We start from the raw sequence: 21802 nt of genomic DNA on the forward strand, positions 1-21802 counted from the left end.
TTAAAACGTGGTTTTACTACATAACCACCCGGCGAAAAGGTTTAAACAAATGCAAAATCATTGAAAATATTTCATTGTCCGATTTCAGCTAAAACATCTCGTTCCGAAAAAAATCAAAACAAAGAAGTTTTTGACTTTTGTCAAAACTCAGAATTTTAAGAACTCTTTTTTATAAAGATAAAGAATTCCTTTAACTAGTTTCATTATCAATATAAAAAAGTGAATTATTTGTACTTGAAGACAGTAGAAACAAAATTGTATCAAAATGATTTCACTCACCTGTTCAAAGACATTTTCAGCTAACATAATTGATTTTCAACAAAAGATAACCTGTTATAGATCAAAATCCTTTCTTTGTGCCTCAATTATGATTTACCTTAGGTACAATTTTTGAACTAATTTTATATCGATTAACAACTTGTATAACATGGCACCATAAAGGATGTTATTATTTTTATCTATAAAGGAATCCGCCTTAAATCGGTTAGCGCGGTAAATCAAATCATTGACCTGTATCGAGAAGGTAATCAATCAGAAAATTTAAATTACATAAACACCGAGTCAATATATCACATCGATGATGATGATGATACACCCTGTAATTACATTTCTGTGATGGCTTATAATAGATGGCATCAAATGAGAAGCATCATACAAGCTATATTGAAGACACAGCTTGTATATGGACACCTTTTGGTTTTGGCATTTATGAATATAGTATAGGCTTCAAACTATAACCACATTCCGCCATCAGACTCTCTCTCGCTATCGATGATATACTGATGACTTGAATTGGTTTATCCTTTAACATAAAATTACTCCAGAATATTAAACCGGGATGATGCTGAGCTGATGATGATGATGAATATTAGATCGATGTGTGATGGAAAATATGTTAGAAAAATATTCAAAGAAGGAGAAGATAGATGCATGGCCGAGCACATGACAGAATAATGAGACCTTAATTGGATTTCGTCATGATTGTGGCACGAATTAAAGGAATTTGCAAAGAAGCTTGCTTTATCCACTTTTCCTGGAAGAGGTGGATTAACTTAACAACATAGCTGTTTTCATGTTTTAGCTCAAGGAAGACAACACATTTCAAGAACACTTCTTGGTAAATTTGATAACCAAACAGTGCCTAAAATGAGTCTAGCAAAAGAAGTATTCTTTATACCCATAACTGTCGTTCAAAAAACCTTGTTTGAAAAACAAACATATTTTTCCTTTCAAAGTTACATTACATGAAGCATGTCAATACTATTTGTTAGAATTTCTAAGGAATTGAAAATAAAAAAATGAAATGATCAATTTTCGAAGAATCAAGCAAGACCAGAGAATATCCCGCCGAAGGGAATTTTGTTTGTTTGAATCTCACATCATTGAATTTGGCTCACAAAACGGGTAACAGTTCTCGTGATATTCCGAGTCAATTATATCAAACCAAAAGCAAAGAAAAAGAAATATTTAAATCAATAATTTTCTCTTCTGATTTCCATGTACCATATTCTTCGCATAAACGCAATTGGGGGTGACGCAGTGCGAAACCCAAAAAGTTCCTTATGAAGACTCAGTTTAGAGGAATTACGTTCGAATCTACTCCAGACAAGGTCCACACACTAAAATGTTGGTGTAGTTATACCGATCAGAGAGGTTAAAGGCGGAGAAGGCGGACAACTAAGTTGCTTCCTCTAATTGTAGATGCATGCCATACCATTAAGCCATTACCAGTCTTCAGTCGTCGTCGTCGCTCGTCCAGACAACTATAAGACAACCCTAAACCCTAACCCCGATTCCGAATCTACTTGTATCTTGTAACCAGCTCTTAATGTCAGCTCATCACAGTGCGAGGCTCTGTTATATATGTACATGTAGCTGATGTATAGGATTATTATACCTTTGTATTTGAGGATAGTGCTGCATGCCTTGAATATCGTTTTGCGCACGCAAGCTCGTGCTGGTTTGAGGCGAGAAAATAATACCGCTTCACTCCATTTCAATTCCAGGGACTTGCAGTCAATACTATATATACGTAAAAAAGGGAATTATACGTAGGTACGTGCAGCAACCGACCCATCGGCAACCGCGGGCGGCATCAAACTTACTTGCATTTATTTTTCTCTGTGTTGATATTGTTTTCAGTGTGAATTGAATATTCTTGTGCTGCAGCAATGCTCTCAACTCGGTACATACCATTTTATCACTTTGCAGTCTGCAGTCTGCTGAAAATAATATAGGAGGCCTAACTTGCCCGAGACTATCTCGAATTTAACAAATTAATATTATTTTACAGCGGCTTTCTTTGTAAATGGTCTTTTATCATTTCCAATGAGAAGTAAGGCGAACAAAATGGGAAGTTTAGAAAAGCTATTTTTTCAAGTTGTAGAAATTTATTGTGAGGTAAACCTAGTTCTAATATAATCTATGGACATATCACAAAATTAAGGATGTTTCTTCGATTTATTAAGCTCGAAAATGTATTCTTATTAAATATTGACATGTGCTATGATAAAACATTTATGCACTTGGGCGTATACGTCCTTTTTTATTTTATTGAATTATGGTAAATACACAATTTTCCTTCATTTTTATGTATGCTTTTGTAAAAGTTTCAACAAAGTGGTAAGACTATGCTAAAGAATTTTAAAGAAGACGCCTCAGTTAGTACACATTCAAGTTGGTTTTGGGATTTAATTTAGTACGAACTCTGACAACTTTTTAAAATTAGACATTACCTTCTTTTTGATAAGAATTGTAAGCTTAAATAGATACCACTAATCAACGTTACATATTAATTTATTGTAATGGGTCCGATTTTTTTTAAAGACGTTCGTATGTCTGTACGTCCGGAAAGTTTTTTCGTCGTCCATAGCTCAAGAACCAAAAAAGATATTGACTCCAAATAAATGTTGTTACACAAATAAAAAGGCACAAAGATGCAGAAAGGGCTCTCAAGAAAATAGCGTGGGTGGCTTTTTTACCACAGCAGTTTAAAAAGGTGAACATTTTGGATAACCCTAAATATCTCACAAACAAATGACGCCAGAGACTTGAATTAAATTTTATATTATGTATTGTAAAAAAATTTAATAAACGGTTTTTTTTATAAATCAAAAAAAATAAAAACCAAATATTTGCCACCTCGAAAATTTTAGAAATAAAAGTTGGTAAGGAATTGACTTTCGACTCAAAGATCTTTTCACAAACTTGAGATATTGGCTTATAACTAATTTTATCCTTTAAAAACTATTGTTTTCAACATTCAGTCAAATTTTGAGAAAAATCGAATTGACAGTTTTTTCCAAAAAATAAAATCCAAAATAAAAACTTGGTACAAATTTAATTTCGACAGAAATAGCTTTTCAAGAATTAAAAATATTCTCGTCAAACTTTTTTTATTTCACAGAAAATATTGTGTTCGATATTCAATATTTTTTTTTATAAAAATCCAACAGTCCATTTTTTCATAAAAAATGAAATCAACAAAAGATATTACCTACGCAAATTTGGTAAAAATTGATGTTCGGTTCTTGATATCTCTCAAATTTATTTCAATTATCCACTTTGTAAAAAAACGGCTTATAGCCCACTATATGATTGCTCTGACACCGGGCTAACAAAGACCTAGCTCAAAAGTTTACTCAAGATTTGTGAAATTTTCCATTTAGTGTAATATTTGAACATACTTAAAATGCCACTAATGGACATCGCTGAATTCCATCGAATCTTCTCAATTGTGAATAGTTTTAGAAAAAATATAATTACTTTGCTTAAAATGTACATAATAGTAAATAAAATTGAAAAAGTCTGTGTGTATAATATTGGTATATACAAAAAAGGAAGGGAAACTCTGGTAATAAATTTTAAAATTTTACAGCATCTCGAGGAAATAACCAGACGGTTCTTCCACCCATCTAAGTTGCACTCATAAAGTTCAGAAACAGTTTTAGAAGGAGATGGATACTGACAAGGGATATTATTATTATGGGCTAGAAGACTTGTGTGGTTCTGAAAATGCTAACGCTTTAGGCAAAATACTTACCGATAGCCATATACTAACCAACAACTTCACAACAAATAGCAATGTGGAAGGTAGTTCAAGTTCAATTTTTATTGAGACAATCAAAAATAGTACAATTTTATAAAAACAAAATTTCAAAAACTATAGTTGGTCGACTTAGAGATATGTCCGACTGAATCAAAATTCTAAATGTTCAAAAACATAATCTATTCAATTATAAATTTTAAAGTATACAATTTTTAACTTGTTCGCTTGCTCCCGGCGAACATTATCATTATTGTTCTATTTTGGCATATATAACTTCAACACTAAAAACTGTAAATAAAACTAAAACCACACTTAATTTAAAATAAAATACAATGATGCTAAAGTTAAAAATCAAATGTTATGTAAGCATTTTTATTTTCATATGTATATATAATTATTGGGAAATTTACCGATATTTGCAAAAGTTTATGTTGACAACAATTGTTTCAATTTTAACAATATCACCTTCTGTAATTGGAAGGCGAAGCTTTTACTTAAAAAGGGATTTCGTTAACATTCACATCTGATCTTAAAACGGCGATAGACCCCTCATTAAGAATATTAAATGGTGACAAATAATATTTGTCAACTACACTATCATTTGCATTAGAATCCATTAAGGATCTTATCAATGGGTTCGCATGCAAATTTACATTTGAAAGTCATCAAAGGTGCAGTGTGAATAGCCTCATAAATAGAGTTATTTGAATACAATTTTTTATCAGGCTTTCGGAACAATCCACAACAAAATCTTTATATTTTTCTTTCAAACACTTCCAATTCATTTGCAACTGTCGGTGATATGGTGAACCAAGTACAAGAACTGTGTGTCAAAATCGGCCTAGTGAGTGTCTTGTACATTGTGGAATATATAGTTCTGCAGTCATTACATTTTATCAACTCAAGCATCTCAAATTATCAGGAAGAGTATGTTACAATTAACGAAGTTTTTGGAGCGCACTTTGCATTGAAAACATAAAGTCAGCTATAACTTTGATAACATAGATAAAATCTTTGTTTTTGAAAACCTTCCAAGGTGAAGGAAGGATTAAATGTATTTGACTCCTGTATCAAGTCAAGTTACTTTCTTTTCAATAGAATGGAAAAAGGCTGAGATTATTCCAATTTTTAAATCTGGCAGAAAGGTAAGCCATCATGTAAGCTATCGTCCTATAAGTTGACTAAGTTCTGTGAGTGTTTCGAAAAAATAATTAAAAAGGAACCCATGGCACACATTAACAATAATAACATTCTGCGTCCTGAACGATTTGAATTTCAAGGGTACCATAGTCCACCAATTCGATCGAATACCCAAAATCATAAAAACCAATTTTACTAATGTTCAAAGTAAAGGTATGGTTTTACTTGACGTTCAAAAAACCTTTTGATTCTGTCTGCCTTGACGGGCTCTTTAATATTAATTGTCCTAAGTATGTAATACAAACTGTTTAGTCCTTTCCGAAATGTTTTCGTGTACTGCAGGCGTGCATTAAGGGTCCGTTCTTGGCCCAATACTCTATACAGTTTTTACTGCTGATTTGTCTGTTTTGAAAAACTACAATAGAGCAAATGACACCTGTTTGTTTTTTTCTGATTTACTTGGTTCCGTTATTGAAACCAATTTGCAATCTACCTCGAATAAAGCTATTTCAACAATATTTAATCGATTAAAAGATTAAGATAAATACTTTGAACACTTTTTTACTCGAAAAGAAAAGCCTGTTTTTTACCAAGTAATTCACTCTTAATCAACGGCGGCGTAGAAGCAAACTGAAAATAAAATTGGCATTATAAATAAAATAAATTGAAATTCTCTATAATTTTATGAATCGTAAATCAAATTTAAGCGACGAAAATAAGCTTATAATTTTTTAAATGAATTTTCGAGCAATTATTCTATATGGGTCACGGATTGCAAAAATCGTGAAAGAAGTTGTTGAACCTTAGATATTTAGTACAAAACAAATTTCTACCAATTTTAGCAGCATTTCTTAATTTTTTACGAATCAAGAACCAACATCAATTTTTACCAAATTTGCGTACTATTTTTTATATAAAAAAAGATATAGAATATCGAAAACTATATTTTCTATGAAATAAAAAAAAGTTTGAACACAATAATTTTAATTTTTGAAAAGCTATTTGAGTCGAAAGTAAATTTTTAAAAAGTTTTGTTAAATTATTTTTAGGTTTTTAGTTTTTTGTAAAAAAACTGTCAATTCTATATTTTTCAAAATGTTACTAAATGTTGACAACAATATGTTTTAAAAGATAAAAGTAATTTAAAGCCAAACCGCAAAGTTTTGAAAATATATTTTTAAAAGCTTTTATTGTTGTGTTTTTTTTTTTTTTTTTTTTTAAACTGTCAACAAGTTTTTATTTTTTGCAAACAATATTTCATATAAGATAAAATAAGTTTGATGCCATAATTTAAGGGTTTTAAAAAGATATTTGGTTCGAAATTCAATTTTTACAAACTTTGAGTAATGTTTTTTAACTTCCCATAGGAAGTTATTGTAATGGGTCCGATTTGTCAAATTGAAAATTTTGAAATTTCTCGACGTTACAAGGTCCCTAGAGTCGAAATAAAAGATTTTTAGAAAGATGTCTGTGCGAGCGTGTGTGCGTACGTTTGTACGTCCGTACGTTCGCGACGTTTTTTTCGTCGTCCATAGCTCAAGAACCAGAAGAAATATCGACTGCAAATAAATTTTGTTATACAGATAATAAGGCAGAAAGATGCAGAAAGGACTCTCAAGAAAATTGCGTTTGTGGTTTTTTTACCATAGCAGTTTGAAAAAAAGGTGAAAATTTTGGTTAACCCTAAATATCTTACGAACCAAAAACGCTAGAGACTTGAATTAAATTTTATATAATATATTGTAACGTGATACCAAACAGGTATATTTTTTGAAAAAAATTAATATAACTTTTTTTTAAAAAAACAATAAAACTGAAAAAAAAAATTGTTTCACCTCCAAAATTTTACGACTGAAATATGATTTCATTTCTAAACAATTTTGTGCAACGAAGAATAATATTTTTGACATCTGATAAAATTTTGAGAAAAATTTAATTGACAGTTTTTTTATAAAAAATAAAAATCTAAAAAAAAATACATTACTCAAAGTTCGTAAAAATTGAATATCGATTCAAATATCTTTTCAAAAACTTGAAATTTAGGACTCAAACTTATTTTATCTTATAAGAAATATTGTTTTCAACATTTTGAAAAATGTTAAGAAAAATGTAATTGACAGTTTTTTTACAAAAAATAAAAACCTAAAAAAAAAATTTATAAAAGTTGGTAAAAATTGATTTTCGATTCGAATATCTTTTTAAAACTTTGAGATATTAGCTTTAATTTACTTTTATCTTTCAAAAAATCTTGTTGTCAACACACAATTAAAGTTTTAAAAAAATCGAATTAGCAGTTTTTTTACAAAAAATAAAAACCTAAACAAAAATTTATAAAAGTTGGTAAAAATTGATTTTCGACTCAAATATCTTTTCAAAACTTTGAGATATTGGCTTTAATTTACTTTCATCTTTCAAAAATTTTGTTGTCAACATTCAATTAAAGTTTTAAAAAAATCGAATTGACAGTTTTTTTTTACAAAAAATAAAAACCTAAAAAAATGTAAAAATTGATTTTCGACGCAAATATCTCTTTAAAAATTTTAAATATTGGCTTCAAAGTAATTTTATCTCATAAGAAATATTGTTTTCAACATTTGGTAAAATTTTAAAAAAATCGAATTGACAGTTTTTTTTTACAAAAAATAAAACTCTAAAAAAAAACAATACTAAAACTTCGTAAAAATTTACTTTCGACTCAAATAGCTTTTCAAAACTTAAAAATATTGGCTTGAAACTTATTCTATTTCACAGAAAATATTGTTTTCGATATTCAGTAATTTTTATATAAAAATCCAACAGTCTGTTTTTTCATACAAAATAAAATCTACAAAAAATAGTACAAATAGTACATATAGACAAACTTTTAAGGAAGACAAATCGACAGACGGGATGGGAAGTTATCAGTGTCCCAGCCTCTTTTTTTAGGTTTTTGTTTTTTATAAAAAAAAATGTCAATTTGATTATTCTCAAAATTTTAGCAGACTTTAAAACCCTTCGTTTTCGTTGCACAAAATTGTTTTGGAGATGAAATCATTTTTATTCATAAAATTTTCGAGGTGACAAATTTTTGTTTCAGTTTTTCTGATTTAAAAAAATCAGAACATTGGTTTGAATGCGCTCCATGTGACCCAGGCACCTCAGTGTTTGGACTTTTATCTTTTTGGCTAAGTCTGCATCGCGATTAGGCCCGTGCAGCTCATAGTTCCATCTTCACCTTCTATGCTTACGGGACCGTAGATCAAACGCAGAACTTTGCCTGTCTATTTGCCTATTTGTAACATTTATCTTTGAATGCATTTGTATCTATCCTAATCAACGTTCTAAAAATTAAGTTAATAAATTTTTGTTGTTATTTCAAGGTTCTGAAGCTGAGATATCGTGCCAGCCGTTCTTTTAAATCGCATCGACTGGCAGAGTGCATTCAACGGCGCTTCACGGTCAAATTTTATTAAAGAAATCATCCTTGACTTGACTAATCAAATACACATTTTTTTTTTTGTCAAATATAATGTGTAGTTTTTTTGCAATCCATTCTTGAATAAAAGGGCCGAAATTTGAGCGCGAATAAATAGACGACAACCTTAAGCTTAACACACGCAATTAAAAACCAATATTGATTTACATTTAAAATTCATAGATTCTTTCAATTCCTGTGTCTCCTTTTTTTCATAAAGTTTATAGGCGCTTTAAAAAATTGTTAAACATCTATCTTAATTAGTCAGTTGAATTATAAGGTTAGATAAAATTCGCTTGAGCTGAAATTTGATTCACCTAATTAATAAAATGAACAATCAGGAAATACCAATATCACTCTCTCTCCTATTTGAAAAAAATCTACTGTTACATACCCCATCAGAAACATAAAAAATCAAAGACCATACATTTTGTTCATCCCTTCCCTATAAACATTAAAGATGATAAGGCTTTTTCATATTTGCATTCACCCTTAATAAATAAACTCGAAAAATAATCTGCCGTTAATAATTGTACAATTAGTTGATACCATTATCTGCACCAACGCCCGCTTATTAGTAAAAAACTGACATTATTTTGAAATGCTATGAATACATACTCAAGATAGTCTTAAAAAAAATGAGCCTAAAAAAGTTCTGAATACAAAATATCATATTTTTCCACATTATCCCATCATCATATCGCATTCATTAGTAATAAGTTCAGTACCCGTGAAGAAATCTAACGCGAGATATGATGATGAAGATGAACTTCACATCCTCCTATCCAAGGACACGAGGACGAGGGGTGTGTTATATGTAGCTACGTGTCAATAATTTTCTTTCTATAGTTGAACAACAACCAGAACAGCAAAAACCTGCCACGTGACCATGTTTATCCTATTTGAAGCGTAGTCAAGACTGGTTAAGTCTTCTAGATCGAATAAGCCCATTCCAGACATCAGAAATTTGTACCTCATCTCTCTCATCGAACTCAAGAGTTTGTTATTTAAACGACTAACGCGACGCATGCAAAAGACGACAGAGAGGGGGTGCAGGACTCTTGTGTATAGTTCATAAATACAATTCTTCTTCGTTTTGCTGTTGTTGCTACATCAGCCATCAGCAAGCAACGTTCACCTGAAAAAAAAGAAGGAAGGGAAGGAATCGCAACCAATGTACACCGGGGGATCCAAATCCAATCCTCTGGCTCTCATCATCGGTTATTGGTTTAAAGCTAAAGGTTGGCCACAATGCAAAACGGATACATTACGTTGGTCACGTGTCTCGTGTTTGGCCAACGTACTTTATTAATTTTATAAAAAATGAAGTACCTTTTGACATGTCGACGTTTTGAGATGATGATGATGATGCTGTTGATGATGAGGATGCTGATGGTGCTCCTCTACTCCAGGAGAAGAGTGTTTGTTTTGTTTACCTTTTTCTGGGCTGGAATCAACGAGATCTTGGCATTAAATACACCGCATCGACCCTTTGGACCCCCGGATGTTTTTTCCTTATATGATACTCTATGTGAATTGAGAGATATCCTTAATTATTAAGGAGCAGAGGAGCCGCATTGGTTTTCGAATTCGCACGAGAATCACAAAATGATTTACACACTGGCACTCCAATGTTATGCGGACGGACATTAATTCTCTGGTATAACTTTATTTAATGTGCCCAAGTAACAAATTTGTCAATGGGGGTTGGCACGCGCATGTTCCTCCACAAGGCTTCCAGCTGTTAGAGGCAACGCCGGCCGCGGCCGCTGCTTTGGCCTCATCTGAGGATGCCTCTGTCGCTACAGCTCCGCAAACCACCACACAATTCTTTGATTCCTTGAGATGGTCAAGACTTAGACTACTAGTATGTGGATCCCCATATTGAGACCAGAAAGAGAAGAGACGAAGAAGATTTGTATTTATGGAATATGATGATGAGGAACCTGACGATATTGGGACACAAGAAGAGACTTTTCTTATAAACAACTTTATTGGCTAAGTGAAAAGGATGCCATTACTGTGGGGGGCCAGCAGCAATATCCATACGTAGATGTATATTTATAAAGGCATATATAGAATGAGGACCCCTGTCGTTAAACGGGCACCCCTCGGGGAGTTTATACACGCAGACTTGCTAGGTGTTTCGACAGGCATAATATCCACCGATGACTAGGGTTAACATGGTGTACCTTAACACGATTAGCGATTTTCACTGCGTTTAGTAATAATTTTTAATTCACGCACCAACTTTGACTTTGACATCACATATCGCAACGCTATGGCAGAAAGATGTTGTTGCATTCGTAATCTTACCTGCCACGCCGCCGCCGCCGCTGCGGCAGTAATGTAAAAGTATGGATGCGTAGTGTAGTCAAACAGGTAGAGAATAACTCAAATGGAAAAAATTCTATTTAATAATAATTTAGGCTTAAAGTTCAGATGATAAATCGAAAATGATGTTAATGAAAATTATGTATGATGATAGTTTTCTTAAGGGACCAAGGATGTAGCTCAATAAAGTGAAGGTATAGGGTCTGACATCTACCGTTTTTTACAACTAGTGCTTATTTTTTGAATGGTAACACATAGCTCATGTCTGAAACGAATATGGTTTTGTATACGCTTGAACAACGCTGGGAACAACTCTTAGAGAGGATGAAGCTCATTTTGATATTGGGGAGTATTTGGGGCACAGAAACCCTCACGTATGCATTGAAAAGCCGATACACCCAAAACGAGTCACTGTTTGGTGCGGATTTTGGTCCAGTGGCATAACTGGGCCATTTTTCTTCGAAGATGACCAAGGAGTGGCCGTTACAGTCAATGGTTATCTTTATCGGGCCATGTTGAACGAATTTTTGTTAACAAAAGAAGGAGGAGGATATTGGAAACATTTGGTTTCAACAAGCCTGCGCTACGTGCAACACAGCCGAAGGTATACTCGATGTTTTAATAGTACTTACAAAAAATATGTTATTTGGCGGACCCTATAGCTTCTTCTATTTTTTACAAGTTATTTCAAATTCACTTGTTTTCCAAAAATGTTAAAGTAATGTTTTAATTAAATGTAATTATGGAAGAATTCTTTTGGAAATTATAGCAAATAACATTTCCATGAGAATTTGAATGGATTTCTGAAGTCAATTACAAAAATGGTATTGCTACTTACGCTTTCCGATGATGATAATGAGTGTAAAGAATTATATTCAATATCATTGTCGAAATTTGTCTTTATTTTAAATCAGACGTTCTAAATAATTTAGTGGAATTGGTAACTCCTCCAATCCTTTATGGAGATTATATTTATTGCCTTCCTTTCCGTGAACTTCTTTTATCATTGACATCCAAAAATGTACATATTTAAAGTCATCTGCTGCATCATTATTACATTATCCAGAAGTTAATAATGATATTTAATATTTGGCTTGGGACATTTTGACAACTCGCTATCATCTAAATAAAAACCAAAGGTTTTCACTTTAATTCTGTAAGGAAGGATACGAGTAGTTGTGGAGTTTGTCATCGCTATGAAAAATCTTCTCAACAATCCTACAACAGCCAATCGTTTTAGATTGTAGGTTTTCGTGTTGTGTTAAAAAAAATTTCAATTGAATTATTCTTACAAATTTCAAAATTACCAACAATATTTTATATATAATGAAGTTTAGTTTGAAAATTTAGTTTTGTTAAACAGATTTTTAGTCGAAAACAAATTTTTACCAATTTTAGTAGCATTTCTTAAAAGTTTTTATTTCTTATATAAACAAATACAAATCGGATGCATAAAATTTATTTGAAGTTAATATCATCTATTGTTCACAAGATCACAAATTTTCGTACTATTTTTTATAGATTTAAAAAAAAATATTAAATATCAAAAACAACATTTCCTCTGAAATAAGATAAGTTTAAAGCCAATATTTTTAGTTTTGGAAAAGCTATTTGAGTTGAAAATACGTTTTTACCAAGTCTTGGTATTGTTTTTTTAGGTTTTTATTAAAAAAAAAAAAACAGTCAATATGAGTTTTCTCAAAATTTTGCAAGATGTTAAAAATTTTATTCATTCAAAGCAATTTTTGTTTGTACATAAATATATTTTTTTCAGTTTTTTTATTTGTAAAAAAAACGTTAATTGAAATTTTGTTTGGTATCACATAACGATATATAATTTAAAATCTAATTCAAGTCTTTAGCATTTTTGGTTCTTGAGATATTAAAAATTAACAAAATTGTTTACCTTTTTTTAAATTATAAATCAAATCAAATGGGGTGGCGCAACAGTCCGTTGTGAACCAGGGCCTAGTGACTTACAACTCTCAACCATTCCTGTGTGCGAGAACTGTTGTCAGGAATGGAAGGGACCTACAATTTTAGGCCGAATCCGAACGGCTTGTTTGAGAAAGCACTTTTTCATGACGAGAATTCCTCTTGAAGAATTTGTCAATTCCTCGCAAGAGGCAGTACCCGCGAAAATTAATTTTTTTTTTAAGTTAAGGTGGCACAGACAGGGATTGATCCCAAGACGCCTTGCATGACAGTCCAACGCACTAATCATTATCATCATCATTATTTGTATAACAAATTTTATTTGAAGTCGATATTTCTACTAGTTCTGGTCTGGCTATGGACGACGAAAAAAACATCGCGATCGTACGGACCTTGAAATGCCGAGAAATGTCAAAATTTTTATATTTATTGTCGTTAATTTTTCAATTCGACTATTCTGATCGATTGCATTAACTTCTTATGGGAAGTTAATAAAACCAAAGGTTAAATTCTGCAAGGAAGGATATGCGTAGTTGTGGAATATGTCATTACGGTTAGCATAAACTTCGGTTTTGTTACTCATTTTTAGATTTGGATGTACCTGAAAGAATAAACAACTATCAAACATCAACCCAGAAGCTCCAGAATTTAATCCAGATAGTAAAGAAGCTTTATCAATGAACCTCACTAGCAGTTATCATCTCTTAAATCAAGCAAATTCTTTATTTTTACTTTCCACAGCAGTTTTTCAGATTCATTAATTGAACAGAGAATTTGTGAATTTTGAGACCGCTGGTAGAACCAAATTCAGAAGCAACACTTCTTACGGAAACAGGAACCCAAAATTGATTCACAAATTCGCAAATGATGAATCCAAACCTGCGGAAGACGCTCCTTGTAAAAAGCATTTTCAGATGAACAGCTGTCGTTTACGAGGTGGACGTTTTGAAGTTGCCTTTACTTTCACGAAAGGTGATAAACCCGAACATGGAGATAGTAAGCGTGTATGCTTCAGAACATTTCCCGAACTCAAACGAACATTCAATAACAATTCCCAACTACCGAAACAATATTTAGCCTGTATTTCCAAGTTTCTTCAACTGAATCACATGAAAAAAATTGATCTCAACCAAATTATTCTTCATTCACTATTCCTTTATGTTGGGCTTTATGATGCTGTTTTTAATGAGTGCTGTACCACATTAAAGTTGCGGGTAATATACAATAGTGCCTTTAAGACTACTGACGGAACATCCTCAAACGAACATCTTTTGGTTCGGCGTAAGACTCAAATAAAAAAGAGGCTGGGATGCGACCCACACTGATAACTTCCCATCCCGTCTGTCGATTTGTCTTGCTTCAAAGTTTGTCTGTATGTACTCGTACCAATTTTTACCAAATTTGCGTACTATTTTTTGTATATTTTTTTAATGAAAAAACGGACTGTTGGATTTTTATATACAAATTACTGAATATCGAAAACAATATTTTCTGTGAAATAAAATAAGTTTGAAGCCAATATTTTTAATTTTTGAAAAGCTATTTAAATTGAAAGTAAATTTTTACCAAGTATTAGAATTGTTTTTTTTTTTTAGAGTTTTATTTTTTGTAAAAACAAACTGTCAATTCGATTTTTTCAAAATTTTATCGAATATTGAAAACAATATTTCTTATAAGATAAAATTAGTTTGAAGAAAATATTTCAAGTTTTTGAAAAGATATTTGAGTCAAAAATCAATTTTCACCAACTATTGGTAAATTTTTATTAGGTTTTTAATTTTTTGCACCAAAACTGTCAATTCGATTTTTTTCAAAATTTTATTGAATGTTGACAACAATATTTGTTGAAAGATAAAAGTTGTTAAAAGCCAATATCTACAATTTTTGGAAAAATATTTGAGTCGAAAATCAATTTTTACCAACTTTTATACATTTTTTTAATGTTTTTATTTTTTGTAAAAAACTGTATATTCGATATTTCTCAAAATTTGTCCTAATGTTCAAAACAATATTTCTTATAAGTAAAAATTAATAATAAGCTATTATCTCAAAGTCTTGAAAAGATATTTGAGTCGAAAATCAATTTTTACCAACTTTTATAAATTTTTTTTTAGGTTTTTATTTTTTGTAAAAAAACTGTGAATTCAATTGCTTTCAAACTTTAACTGAATGTTGACAACATTATTTTTTGAAAGATTAAAGTAAATCAAAGCCAATATCTCAAAGTTTTGAAAAGATATTTGAGTCGAAAATCAATTTTTACCAACTTTTATTAATTTTTTTTTAGGTTTTTATTTTTTGTAAAAAAACTGTCAATTCGATTTTTCTCAAAATTTTTCAATATGTTGAAAACAATATTCCTCATAAGATAAAATAAGTTTGAATCCTAAATTTTAAGTTTTAAAAAAGATATTTGAATAGATATTCAAATTTTACCAACTTTGTGTAATGTTTTTTTTAGATTTTTATTTTTTATAAAAAAAACTGTCAATTAGATTTTTCTCAAAATTTTATCAGATATCAAAAACATTATTATTCGTTGCACAAAATTGTTTTGGAGATGAAATCATATTTCAGTCGTAAAATTTTGGAGGTGACAAATTTTTTTTTTCAGTTTTTATTGATTTATAAAAAAAAACCGTTATATTAATTTTTTTCAAAAAATATATTCGTTTGGTATCACGTTCCAATATATTATATAAAATTTAATTCAAGTCTCTAGCGTTTTTGGTTCGTAAGATATTTAGGGTTAACCAAAATTTTCACCTTTTTTTCAAACTGCTATGGTAAAACAACCAACCACGCAATTTTCTTGAGAGCCCTTTCTGCATCTTTCTGCCTTATTATCTGTATAACAAAATTTATTTGAAGTCGATATCTCTTCTGGTTCTTGAGCTATGAACGACGAAAAAAACGTCGCGAACGTACGGACGTACGGACGTACAGACGTACGGACGTACGAACGTACGTACACACGCACGCACAGACATCTTTCTAAAAATCTTTTATTTCAACTCTAGGGAGCTTGAAACGTCGAGAAATGTCAAAATTTTCAATTTGACAAATCGGACCCATTACAATAACTTCCTATGGGAAGTTAATAAAGGGGTTTTCAACAGGGACGCTACAAAAGTAGATCGAAAGGAACAGCAACATTTCTTTCAGTAAGGTTTTCCATTTCATGATGGAAAGATATACATATGAGCCAACAACTAATTGAAAGTATTAAAATTTACTACAGAATTCAAAGTCAGTGGTTTCAACGTTAAGAACGCTACGGCCAATTTATGGACGTCATAATCCTCCTAGCAGATCAACAATTGAACGTCTTGGAGACAAATTTGAATCCACAGGCACAGTACAAAATGTTTCCGAGCCAGTGAGACAAAGAAGCGCCCATAGTGTTGAGAATATTGCTATCGCTGCGCTGAGGCTTTAGTTACAGAAAGCCCAAATGTGTCTCTCACACGTCGTTCTCAAGCGTTGGGCATATTTCGGCGAATTTAGCGAAAAGATCTTGGCCTACATGCTTACAAGATTAAATTGACGCAAAAACTGAAGCCACATAACCACCAGAAGCGTCGAATGTTCGTGAATTGGGCTGAGCAACAACTTGAAAATGATTCGGATTTTCCTCGAAAAATCATCTTCAGCGAAAAGGCTCATTTCTGACTTAGTGGCTTCGTCAATAAACAAAAATGCGGTATTGGTCAGGCACCAATCCACACGTACTCCATGAGTCATCATTGCATTCCGAAAAAGTTACGGTTTGGTGTGGTTTATGGGCCAGTAGCGTCATTGGGCCGTACCTCTTTCGTAGTGATCAAGACCGGCACGTTACGGTTCAATGATAACCGAATATTTTTGGTACCAATCGGATGAAATGGACTTGGAGGATATTTGGTTCCAACATGACGGCGGCCGGCGACGCTACAAGCCACACAGGGAATGTCACAATCAATTTATTGGAAGCCAAGTTTGGAGAACGTGTTATCTCACGTAATGGCCCAGTTGGTTGGCCGCCTCGGTCGTGCGATTTGACGCAGCTAGACTAATTCCTTTGGGGCTACGTAAAGGCTATGGTCTATGCCAAAAAGTCAGCGACGATTGCTGAACTTCGTACGAATATCGAAAGTGAAATTACAGCAGTATCGGCCGATTTATGCTTGAAAATCGTCGAAGATTGGCTTCAGTGTCTGGACTTGTGCAAGAAATCGAATTCCATACATAATGGCATCGAACGTGCTTTCACAGGAATAAAGCTTTTCATTGATATTCAAAACCGTTTTAGTTTGAAAAAAAACTTTTGTTGCGCTCTCACTGCAAAACCGATATAATCTACATCATATTGATATGGAGACCTTTTAAGATTACCTTGACAGCTGACATTAAAAAAAAATACACCGTCAGATTCAAATGAGAGAAGAAGCCACGTTTTATTATCTTATTTATTGGAGATGCAACAGCAGGTTAAAAACAGTACAATTTGGAACTGCTTAGCAAAAAGTACTTTGAATAAGCTCCCTCATGATGGAAGGCAAAATAATCCATTTCCTGCTAATATGATATTTTGACATGACTTGTTTGTTGATGATTAAGTAAGTGAAGCAAACTCAATTTACGAAGCTCAACATGAAGGTAACCGAAATCAACCAATTCTTATTATCCGCTGGTTTCCATCTTTGCAAGTAAATAAATTTTAAAGAAACTATTATCAATATCACTCATCAAGACCGTGCAATTGATTTCATGTTTTGAGTCATCAAAGCACATTAAGACTCTTGGAATCAAATGGCTTCCTTAAAGTAACTGAAGAGTGGTCCAAATCCGAATTAGTAGAAATCGTCAAACGACTTCCTACAAGTTTTGCTAAACTTTTCGATCCACTTGTATATATTTCACCATGTGTGAATCATTATGCAAAAGCTATTTGTGAAGGAAGCATGGGACGTACTTGTTCCACCTGAGCTGCAACGAAAATGGTTATCTCTACAAATCCAACTTCCGTACTAAAAGATATTTACATTTAACGTTGGATACAAACTGAAAAAACGAAAGATGTTGTTCACAAATTAAATACGAAGTTGCAGAGTTTCTATTTGAAAACCCGTTGTTTTCGAGAATTTATCAGACTATTAATTTAGTTCTGCTAGAAACGAAGAAATTACTTTAATGACAACTTTGTGAGTTTTTGAAATGGTCAATGTCTTGTTGAAAGGTCTCTCGTATATAACCTATTCCCAAAGTTATAAAGAATAAAAGATGATTGAATAGTCTCTTACTCTTGCGATATAGAATGAGTTTATTTTTCTATTTTTTTTTTGTTAATATCATCAAAATTCATTGACCTCGTATTGAAGGACATTAACCCTTAAGAACTCAAAATAATAAACTTGTAGGTGACTAAATATTTAATTATATAAAATATAAGACTATAGATCTTAAAAATGTTACCGCATTCCCCTGAGGCACCTAAAACTCTGATTCGAAGCTACTTAACGCCTACTCTGCAAACAAAAAGTTCATCCTCCAAAAACCAGACCTTATTTTTGAGCTGCAGAGTTGAAAAAAAATCACAATTTAATAGCTCAAAACCCTGCCAATTATAGTTGCAAATTATTATGTATTTCCATATTCAATCATTTGATTGCCCCATTCGTATATATTATAAGTCCAACGCAATTAATGACTTTTTGATAGCTGCTGCTACTACACTCCTCGAAAATATACATATTTTCTTCCTCAAACAACCTCTCGTCAACAACTTGAATTCTTTACAATAAAATTGAAAAAAAAACATCCAAACAGAAACAGATTTTTGTTCATCTTTCATAAAAAAATAAAAACCCTCCAGCATCACACATCAACCACATCTCTACAATTTCAAAACTGCCCCTGGATATGGTTGTTGTTTTTTCGGTGTTTCTGTTTTATTCTTTTTTTGAAAATCTAGCCATGTCCAAGTTTTTGGTAGGAAGCTTTCTTTGTTGAACTGCAGTTTTCATGTTCACCAAAAGTCGCCACCTGTCTCTTAAAGACCAACAAGGCTAACAAACAGAAGTAGTAAAATAAAATTAAAATAGGTATAAAATATACCGAAAATATTTTCTTTGTTTTTGTTTTATAATTTTATCAGTGATTTATAGCTTCCCTCCCGACAAAAGAAACGGAATTAATTTGTTTGGTTCGGTGTGGCCACACGTTGATGAAGTGTGCTCGACATCATGGCCAGTAGCTAGGCTCGTGATTTTGTCTGTGCTGGTGCTGTCCCTGCCTGCCACATGTTCCACAGCGTGATGAAGTTTTGGATACCTTAACTTACCTAAATTCCATCTATTTCTTTGGTTGGTTGGAATTCCCTAAAAATGTATGCTTATCACCTGAAGCTATATTTTGACTTTGGAGGAGGTGTATATAGAAAAAGCAAACAACCGAACCGTCGAAACCAAACACGCGCAGCTTCAAAAGTTTCTGCTCCGAGTTCCTGTATATACCTTTACCGTATAACGATTTTAGACAAATGTGGGTTTTGACTTAATTTTTATTTGAATGCACGACATTCTAGAAACACAACGACTATACGACCAAAAGACGGTGCTTTAAAATATAACAACCATCGCGATTTGAATTATATTCTTTTTATCCGTGCGCGAGGAAGAAATATATGTTTCATATTTTAATATACAATCCGATATATTTTAGGTCGTTAGTTGTTTTGCCTATGGAAATAAAATTAAATATTTTTTTTTTTCAAACATTGAACAATCAAAACCCCGTATGAGATTTTGTTCGATTTTGAGTATATTCTTTGAGTTTTAATATTAAATTAGTAGTCTGTTCAAAGTAGGTTAGGTTAAAGTGGTTGTCTGTGATGGAATATGACACCCCAGCCTACCAACCCGCTATCTGCGACAGTTTTATCTTTTTTGTATATTCGAATTTTGTTTGTTTCCATAATTAATAGAGCTATTTGCTCAGTGCTAGAGGAGCAATGTATTCTTTATTGAGTACCGCAGTGGCACTCCTATAAAGACTACCCCTCACCTCGGATAGCTTGGAGATCGGTCAATTATGAGTCGGCAGGGATGGATTGCACACCTTGATCATTTCTCCTAACCGGCTGACAGGAAGCTTGTATACATGTCACAAGACCTTTTGATCGCCACAAACCATGAGTTTAAAGTGACCTTGATGTCAACCTCCATCGCTTGTTGAAGGAAGTGGTCCAGGAAGCTCTTTCAAAATGATTAAGAAGCCACCCAAAATCAATCAAGATCAGCCGAAATTGTGCCATCATCATTGCTCCTGTCAATGATAGCAACCACGACTTTGCCCTTCGTGACGTCACTGAAACTGGCTGGTTTTTTGATGTAATTGAGGGGAGAGCTGGTGTTGTGCACACGAGGCCATTTTGGTGTTGGTATGGCCCTCTCAAGAGACCTGTTCAAAGTAACTGGCAGTCAAATTTTATAAAGAGCATATTTAAAAGTTGTAAAGGGTGGTTAAATTTTAAGGAGGGTGTTTAATGTGAACCACACCTAAACGACAAGTTTTTTCTGCATTTTATTTGACATTTACCAATTTCAGACGAATTCAATTCGAACCATGGAAAGATGCACAATCGTTGAAGATTTGAAAACAGCATTTTATGCTCGTACAGCTCTTACTGGAGAAAATATTTTTTTTAATCGCGATAATTTGGCTGAAGAGCCTTTCACCTCACCGCTCTTCGATATGCATAAAGACTTGCATTTACATGCTTACAATGTGCAATTGACTAAAGAACTAAAGCCTTTTGATCATTTCAAGCGTCTCATCATTGGTCAGAAAGGTGGCAAGAAATTGAAGCAGTGGAAAAAAAAACATCTTCAGTGATGAGAAAGAATTGCTACATTTGGTCTAATCATAATTAATCTAAGAGCGACTGTCAAAAAACCAATGCATTCACAAAGAGTTACTGTTTGGAGCGAGTTATAGACAGGCGGCATCATCGGACAGTTTTTTTTTTTAATGAGGCCGGGCAGGAAGGTACTGTAAGATCGTAAGATAATAACGAACTTTTTAAGTGGCAGACATGGATGTGAAGGATGTGTGGTTTCAACTGAACTGTGTCACTTTCCACTTAAAAAAATAAATTGGGTTACGCAACAGTCCATGAAGAACCAAGGCCTAGTGACTTACAGCTCTCAACCATTCCTGTGTTTGAGTAATGTTGTCAGGAATGGAGGGGACCTACAGTTTATATGCCGAATCCGAATGGCTAATTTCAGAAAGCACGTTTTCATGTCAAGAGTTACTCTTGGAGAATTTGTCCATTCCTCGCAATAGGCAGTACCTGTGAAAAGACTTTAGATGGCACAGGCAGGGATCGAACCCAAGACCTTTAGCATGACAGTCCAACACACTAACCATCATGCCACGGGTCACTTTCCACTTAGCTAACGGAATAATGGCTCCTCATCTCATAGTGACGTGGATTCCAGCGTAGATATAATTATACAGACTTAACTCTTTTCGAATCAGCAATTTATCTCGAATAGCGTAAGATCTGGTCATTCGTAAAAAATGTGGGTAATAATACTTAATCGTTGGTTCCTGCGCTTGTTTTTACATTACTTCCAATTGATAAAGTCAGTTTGCTCACAGCAAAGTTTATTGTTAATTCTATGCTGCCAATGAGTTACATGACCCCTTTTGTACTTAAAAACGTAAACGATTCTATGAGACGAATCTTCTTTCGCACTCGTATAGTTGCTAGAGTACTTTAAGCTCTCAACATTTACAAATCCACTGGACCGGATAGTATCCACGTTACTATTTTGAAGATGTTTTCTTCAAGCCTCTGCGTAAGCTTTTTCATCTGTCCTAATCTGCAAGTCTCTTTCCGTGTG

The sequence above is a fragment of the Eupeodes corollae genome, chromosome 1 (genome assembly GCF_945859685.1).
Source record: "Eupeodes corollae chromosome 1, idEupCoro1.1, whole genome shotgun sequence".
NCBI classification, from domain to species: Eukaryota; Metazoa; Arthropoda; class Insecta; order Diptera; family Syrphidae; genus Eupeodes; species Eupeodes corollae.